The sequence below is a fragment of the Antechinus flavipes genome, chromosome 4, assembly GCF_016432865.1.
Source record: "Antechinus flavipes isolate AdamAnt ecotype Samford, QLD, Australia chromosome 4, AdamAnt_v2, whole genome shotgun sequence".
NCBI lineage: Eukaryota > Metazoa > Chordata > Mammalia > Dasyuromorphia > Dasyuridae > Antechinus > Antechinus flavipes.
The window spans coordinates 366,080,270-366,089,341 of NC_067401.1; the positions used below are offsets into that span (position 1 = coordinate 366,080,270).

Genomic DNA, 9,072 nt, shown 5'->3' on the forward strand with positions numbered 1-9,072 from the left:
TCCACTTGGCTGGCTGATCGCATAAGAGAGTTCAGCTAGATTGGAGAGGAGCACTCTGGTGCAGACACAGAGCACTTTGGGAGATTTCAGCGGAATTACGCCAGAAGCCCTCTCTCTGAGGCAAGAGATCACCACACCTTCGGATCTTGATTTCAGTGGGGAATCGAAAGAGGAGAGCCTGCCACCACTTCTCTGTCTTTCCTAGTCCTGATTTTGACTGAGTTTGTCCGAGCGACCTCCGGACTTCCTTCTCCAAACCGGCGCTCCCTTCTACTCCACCGGTGACGACAGCGTCGGCGTTGAGCCATGACCGAGCACAGGGAGTTTGACTTCACCGGCGCCAAACAAAACACCGGAGTGTGGCTAGTGAAGGTTCCTCACTATTTGTCTCAGCAGTGGGCCAAAGCTTCAGGAAGAGGAGAAGTAGGAAAGCTGAGAATTGTAAAGAATCAAGGAAGGACGGAGGTATCTTTTACCTTGAATGAGGAACTTGCAAATATCCATGATATTGGTGGAAAACCTGCTTCTGTTAGTGCTCCCAGAGAACATCCGTTTCTCTTGCAAAGTGTGGGAGGACAGACATTGACAGTCTTTACAGAGAGCTCATCAGAAGGCCAGCCTGAAGAAAATTCTGAGAGTAGTAATAATGATAAATTTTCATTGGAAGGAATAGTGGCACAACGTGCTGAATGCAGACCTGCTGCCAATGAAAACTATATGAGATTGAAGAGGTTACAGATAGAAGAATCTTCAAAACCTGTAAGATTATCACAGCAACTGGACAAAGCTGTTACAACAAATTTTAAACCTGTGGCTAATCATCAATCAATGTGATAAGAATATTGAATATGAGAAGAAAAAGAAAGAAGATGGAAAGCGGGCTAGAGCTGATAAGCAACAGGTTTTGGACATGTTGTTTTCAGCTTTTGAAAAACATCAGTATTACAATATTAAGGATTTAATGGACATCACCAAACAGCCTGTGATATACCTGAAGGAAATCTTGAGAGAAATAGGCATTTACAATGTTAAGGGAACCCACAAAAATACTTGGGAACTGAAGCCAGAATACAGACATTACCAAGGAGAGGATAAGAGTGATTAGGAAGACCTCATCCATATGCCCACAAGAAGCTGATGATAGGGTGGGCTTGTGACTGTACTAACCAAAACCTGCAACCCTCCCCAAACTTTAGAAACTTTATTTAAAAAACAAACAAAGAAATGAAGCTGGAGGAATTAAAAAGCACCAGTCACTTTACTCTTTAACAATTATTAATTAGTTCTACTTAGTACCTTGTTTCAGGTTCTGGCCCAAAACATCTTCTTGTAAGATTAGATCAACTCTAATTAGTTAGCAGTTTGTAAAGATTCCAACAAATACCTTTTATCAATTCATAAGTATGGTATTCTTGTCTTTTTAAAAAATAACTTTTTTATTTTCAAAATTCATGCAAAGATACTTTTCAACATTCACCCTTGCAAAACCTTGTGTTCCAAGTTTTTCTTCCTCTCTTCCTTCTACCCCCACCCCAAATGGCAAGTAAGTCAATATTTGTTAAACATGTACAGTTATTCTATGCATATTTCTACATTTATCATACTGTATAAGAAAAATAAGATTAAAAGGGAAAAACAAGGAGAAAGAAAAAAGCAAGCAAACGGCAACAAAAAAGGTGAAAATACTATGTTGTGATTCATATTCAGAGCCCATAGTTCTCTTCTTGGAAGTCTATTGGAATTGGCCTGAATTACTTCATTATTGAAAAGAACCAAGTCCATTCCAGTTGATCATTGCATAATCTTGTTGTTTCTGTGTATAGTATGTTCTAGGTTCTACTCACTTTACTTAACATCAATTCATGTAAGGCTCTTCAAGACTTTCTGAAATCATTCTGCTGATCATTTCCTATAGAACAATAATATTTCATTACATTTATATACTATGACTTATCAACCACTCCTCAAATAATAAGAATCTACTCAATTTCTAGTTCCTTGCCACTACTAAAAGGGCTGCTATAAACATTTTTGCATATGTGGGTCCTTTTCCCTTTTTTATGCTTTTTTTGGGATACAGATCCAGTAAAGACACTGCTGGAGCAAAGGATATGCACAGTTCAATAGCCCTTTGGGCAGAGTTCCAAAAAATTCTCCAGAATGATTGGATAAATTCACAACTCCACTAATAATGTATTAGTGTCCCAGTTTTCCCACATACTCATGCAACATTTATCATTATCTTTTCTTGTCATCTTAGCCAATCTGAGAGGTGTGTAGTTAGTGGTACCTCAGAGTTATCTTAATTTGCATTTCTCTAATCAAGAGTGAATGAGATAAGGTGAGATCTTTCAAGACAGTTGTGAAAATCAGTAAAGTTTCATCTATTTCATAGTTTGAGTAGGCCTGAAGGACTGTAAACATTAAGTCAAGGGCATACTTAAAGTGTCTCCTTCCTGCTATCCTCCTAAGGGCATACTTAAGTACCCTTCTTGTTATCCTCCTTATTTCAGTCAAATATGGGCAACTATGTACTTATTGGTCAAGTTCAATTTCTTGGGTAGTTCCCAAGGTTAGAATGTAAGCTCCTCAGCCAATAAGGATGAGGGTCAGTGGTGGGAGGGGAATTCCCCTTAGGGATTAAAAGCGTTGACCCTGCTCCCTACGATGCTTCCTCCCTTCGATTGTCTGCTCGATGAATGGGACGCCTGATTCTCGGAAGAATGTATAATAAACTTTGCTTTGCTTCTAGAGAGCTCTCCAGTCTTTTTTTTATTAAATGGTTTCTGACCAACACAATAGTGATTTAAAGCATTTTTTCATATGACTAGAAATGGTTTTAGTTTCTACAGCTGAAAACTGTCTGTTTATATCTTTTGAATGTGTATAGTCTTTTAATGAGCCACGAGTCCACCTAATCACCAAGTCATCTAGTCCATATTTCTCCCTTACATCTTGTATTATGAGAAACTTTGCACTTTACCACTTTTGTTTACTGGATTTTCAAGAGTATTACTTGTCCAAATATGTACTCTGAAATTCTCCTTGCTTTCACTGTTAACCTAATCCATGGCTCATTAGATATTTTAGATATTTTCATATATAATCTACAGTATTTGAACATATGATGTGTCTGTGATTATGAGCTTGGATAACTTCCACTGTGGTAAATCTCTTTAGTAGATTAGTCCTAGGAAGCTGTCAGGACAGGAAGTTCAGAAATTTGCTTAGGATCATAGAATTAATCAGAATAATCAGGATTCAAATTAAATTCTTCCTGATTCTAAACTAATCACTCTATAGTTATTTATGATAGCACTTCATTATATTTAATAAGGGTTTTTAATGTATGGAAGGATTTAATTTTTTGTTATAATACTCATTGTGATATTAAGAGGAAAGGGATCTAATAGGAAACCTGTCCCTTAATCATACTATGTTACTATGTGAGCAATGGATTTTTTAACGGGAAATAGTATCAAGGCTCTTGAAACCATGACCATTGGTTCTTTCCAATATACGATAAGAGCTTATTAAAGTTCTTGAATAAAATAAAGCTAAATTTCCTAAAATAATAAGATAGCAGCATTACAATTGGGAAAGAACCCTTCATCTGGATTCAGATTTGGATTTAAAACTTAGTTCTATTACGTATTAGCTGTAGGACAAGTTGCTTACCATGCTTCTCATTTGCAAAATGAGGAATTTTGGCTGGCTAACCTCAGAGACCTTTTTTCAGATTTTTCAATCTATGATCCCATAGAAGATCTAAGTTCTCTTCCATCTATAAAATATCATAAATCTGTAACTCCAGCTTTCAGACCTTTCATTCTTTCATGCTGGATCTTCAGTTAAGTTGTCTGAATTTAGAAAACTTGTCTGGATCTTAAGGCAGGGAGGAAGGTATTACAGTATATGCATGTCTAATGTAGAATGGGATTAGCACATTAAAATGAGTATATTTCTGAGGCTATATAATAATTTACATATCCACTTTCATCAGAATACACCTTCATACAGTTTCATTGTTGAGGTGTATATAATGATCTCCTGGTTCTGCTCATTTCACTCAGCATCAATTCATATAAGTCTCTCCAAGCCTCTCTGTATTCATCCTGCTGGTCATTTCTTACAGAACAATAATATTCCATAATGTTCATATACCACAATTTATTCAACCATTCTCCAATTGATGGGCATTTATTCATTTTCCAGCTTCTAGCCACTACAAACAGGGGTGCCAAAAACATTTTGGCACACCTTGTATGAGTTTTCGATAAAATAACCTTTTAGGCAAAAGTACTTTTGGCATTTGAATGGGATTTTCTGGAGTTGTGTTCTTTGCTGTAGAGTTCTGAATGCTTGATAATTTAGATTGAGAAAGGATTTTAATTTCGAATATCTTATCTTGCCAGGTGATCTTCAGAATTCTCCTGAGACAATTTAAATGGAAGCAATTCAGTTTTCTGGCATGGTTCTAGTATACTGTCCAGGTTTTATGGCATAAAATTAGTACAGCGATTCTGTGAACCTTCAGTTTAGTAGGCAGCCTAATACCTCTCCTCTTCCACACTTTCTTTTAGGGCTTCTGAAATACTGAGTCAGTTCTGGCAATTTGTGTATCAACCTTATTATTTATGTATGCATATTTGAAAATGCCAAGATAAGCAAACTTATCCCTAGCATTCAAAATTTCTCCATTTGCTATGTTATGCCACAGTTCTCTTTAACTGTCCTGACTCAGTTTCCCTGTACAAGTTTCCCTTGTCCCAGTTTCCTTAACTGTTCTGTCTCTGACCCAGTAAAACTAAGGATTATTTGATCTCGGGTTATAAATTAGCAAGATAAAAGAGTAGATCTCCTGACTCTTTTACGGATTTACAATATCCCTTAAAATATTCCAAGATAACCCATGATATCTTTACTTCTTTGTCTCGGGTTTTTTAGGGTTTTATGGCTTTCCCTCCCTGATAAAAACTTCCCTCCCTTTCTCTTCTTTGTCTCCAAAAAGGTATTTAAGAAGTTGGGGTTCCTCCATTCATTGCTGGAGTATGGCGGCTGGCAGTTGTATGCTGGACTCCTCCAGTCCTGGGACCAACATGAATTCCTTGGTCCCAGTATATCTTTATCTCTGTCTGACTGGATAATCTGAGACAAGAGTCCTGTCCAGTCAATCTTATTCTCCCATTAATAAAAATATTAAAACTCTCTAATCTCTCTCCTGCCTCAGTTTCTCTGGCATTACAGCTACAACTAATGGTCCAACATATGGATCTCATGGTGCTGACTGGTAGAGAATCTGTTTTCTTTGTGTTAATTGTTAGACCAAAATTAGCATAAGCATAAGAGAATTAATCCATACTTTGTGGCATCTCAGCTTCAGAAATTACATTGAGTCATCTTTAAACAAAAAGTCACCTGGGAACAAAAAATTATATACCAACTCTTCCTTTATTTTATCTTGGGTAGTCTTTTCAAGTTAAATGATTTTATCTGTCAGTATAGTAGCTGGTTTTGATGCTGTTTTCATCTTTGTTGAAGGTATGTGATAAGATAATAGTCGAATACATTATGCTAAAGATGAGAGCAAACACATAGTCCTGCTTGCTCCATTGAGAGGGTTGTACGATCTCTAAGATACCTTCCAACTCAACATTCTACTATTGATGTGTGTGTGTGTGTGTGTGTGTGTGTGTGTGTGTGTGTGTGTGTGTGAAGAGTATCAAACTTGGGCCAGAAGTCTTGGATTGAAATCTCAGTTTTACCACTTGCTATTTGTATGTCCTTATGCAAATCACCTTATTTCTTAAAATCAAAGTTTCTTCATCTGTAAAAAATTTAGAGCTGGGTTAGATTATCTCTAGACCATTGATACTGTGATCCTGTCTTATGCAGCCCACTATCTGGAGAAAATAATCTAAATTATTGTTAGAAATCAAGCAAAAAGCAAAAATACAGTATTCAATGAATTAGTCGTTTGGGGGGTGGGTGACATGTAGCAGCTGTGAAGCCATTGATGTTACATCCCATTTTCTCTTTTTCTTTCTCTTTACACTCTGTAATGATTTCTCTTTTCCCTTCTTGTCCTACTCTGTCTATTCACCTCTTTCTTCTTGTTACCTCCTTCCTTTAGCTATGTGGTAGGGTAGTTAGAGCATTGGTCCTTGGAATCAAGAACTGAGGTTCATCCTTACCTAGGGCACTTAAAAATTCTATGACACTGATTGTCACTTAATCTTTTTCAGCCTTAATTTCCCTATCTGTAAAATAAGAATAACAATAGTAACTTCATGGAATTACTGTGAAGTCAAAGGAGATAACATATGTAAATTGCTTGTAAATTTTAAAGCCCCATACAGATAATACAGATATTAACTACTAATGTGACACATAATTATTGTTGCCAAGTGAAACTGATGACCCACATTATCTTCATTTTATTAAGAATCAATACATCTCTCTGGTTTTGGCCTCAGAAGCTTCTCTATATGCTATTTTGTTTCTCAAAAAAACCTGTTTTTCTTTCACACGATTTTCCCTCCCACTCCCCCAGAGTAATAGAGAGAAAGGAGGCTCTTTCAAACATTAGAAGTTTGAAATATCTGGTTGTATCAGCATACAGCATCTCCAACAGTGGTGGGTTTTCCAAGAATGAAATCACTATTACACCAAAGAAAGCCAGTTGGGTGTGTTTGTATTCATAGCACTTGGGACTATTAGTTGCATCAGTTTATTTATGGGTGAAATTTATAAAGATTTCTTGCTATAGGTATTTATATATATTTTAAAATCCTTCAAAATTTCACAGAACTAATAAATCTAAGGTAGACCGTATGATTTGTGAAGTAATGAATAGTTCTCCTTGAAAACTTTCCCTGGTTTTATAAGCAAACTAAAGAGGTCAAAACCTGTCCAGCAATCTTATGTAGAAGATCAGGGTGACATAGGGACAATACTTTGCTTTGAGGAAGAACAGAGCAGTTTGTTGGATGATTAATGTTCTGTCCCAGCAAAGGGAGATCTCCAACCCAAATGGTTCATTTTGTTATATGAGGTGTTGAAATAAAGAAGGGGAAAGATCCCTTGGTCTGATAACACCAATCACATAGACATGACTTCAAAGCCCTTGGGAGCTACCAGGAGTTGAATGAGTAAGGTTATAGACTACAGTTTGTTTGTAACTCTATTCTCCCATGGGGTGAAGTACCAATGCCTCGTTGTGGTGTAGAGGTGACCCTGGGCTCTTGGAAGCTGTTCCAACAGAATGAAGCCTCTGGCAGGTCCCACCTGGAAAGAAACTTTCACTCTGTACTCAGACTGTTTCTGCTGTCCAAAGACCAACCTTATGAAGTATGAAGAGGTGTATCAACAATATGCTGGCTGCTAGGTGATGAGTTATTTGGGCACAATAACCCATGAGAGAAAGAAAAAAAAAACTTGGCATTAAAATTAACAAAGAAATATTATTTAAGGACCTACTATGTGCAAGATGAAAGAAATTCTCCCCCTTCATATTTATTTATTTATTTAACATTTTTTTCCCCAGTATTACATTTAAAAAACCCCAAAATTGTTTTTACATTTGTTTTAAAAATTTTTGAGTTTTATGTTTTTTCTCTTATCTCCACCACAATTAAGAAATCACATGTGAAGTTATGCAAAGCATTTCTATAATCAAGTTGTGAAAGAAAAAGATTTCCCACCCTAATGAAAATAAAAACCCTCAAGAAAAATTAGCTTAAAATAAAGAGAGATCGAGAAAGAGAGAATGCTTCAATCCATATTTAGACACAATCAGTTCCTTCTCTGGGTATGGATAGAATTTTTCATTACAAGTCCTTCAGAATACTTGTGGATGATTGTACTACTGAGAATAGCAAAGTCATTTACAACTGGTCATCCCAGAACATAACTATTCCTTTGTATACAGTACATTTCACTTTGCTTGAATTTATGGAGGACTTTCCAAGTTTTTTCTTTAGGAGAGCATCCTGCTCATAATTTCCCACAGAACAATAAAATTCCAACACGAACATATACCATAGTTTATCGAGCCATTCCCCAATTGATGGGCATTCCTGCAATTTTCATTTATTTTTTTTCCCTGAGAAGAGAACTGCTATGAATATTTTTTGTACATATACGTCATTTTCTTTTTTAAAAATCTCTTTTAGTATTTATGCTTAATAGTGATGCTGTTCAAAGGAAATGAATTTATAGCGCTTTCATGAAAGAGATTCTTGACTATCATATTACCTAGGCAATATTAGTTGCTACTTCTTAGACTTAGTCCCAGATTTATTTTTAAAGTACATAAGGTACTTTTTGATATAACTTCCATTTTTTCAATGATTTCTTATTTATTTATTTTCTATCACTTTCTTTTTTTTTTGAACTTGGGAACATAAATCTTTCTCTTTTATGTGAAAATGTATGTTAAATTTAATATATGTATACATATTTATACAGTTATCTTGCTGCATAAGAAAAATCGGATATAGAAAGAAAGAAAGAAAAAAAGCCTGAGTAGGAAAACAAAAATGCAAACAAACAATAACAGAAAGAGTAAAAATGCTATGTTGTGGCACATGTTCAATTTCCATAATCCTCTCCTGGGTGTAGATGGCTCGCTTTATTACTGAACAATTGGAACTAGTTTGAATCATCTCATTGTTGAAGAGAGCCACGTCCATCAGAATTGATCATTGTGTAGTCTTGTTGTTACTGTGTACAATGATCTCCTGGTTCTGCTCATTTCACTTAGCATCAATTCATATAAATCTCTCTAGGCCTCTCTGAAATCATGCTGTTGATCATTTTTTACAGAATAATATTTCATAACATTCATATACCATAAGTTATTCAGACATTCTCCAATTGATGGATATCCATTCAGTTTCCAGTTTCTAGCCACTACAAACAGGGCTGCCACAAACATTTTTGCACAGGTCCCTTTCCCTCCTTTAGGATCTCTTTGGAATATAAGCCCAGCAGCAGTACTGCTGGGTCAAAGGGTATGCACAGTTTGATAACTTTTTGAGCATAGTTCCAAATTGCTCTCCAGAATGGTTG

The 9,072-nt window shown here is 36.1% G+C and overlaps 1 pseudogene; it reads left to right on the forward strand.

The window, feature by feature from the left end:
• The first annotated feature begins 306 nt into the window (after window positions 1–306).
• On the forward strand, window positions 307–1,105 carry LOC127559740 (general transcription factor IIF subunit 2-like; annotated as a pseudogene).
• The last annotated feature ends 7,967 nt before the right edge of the window (window positions 1,106–9,072 follow it).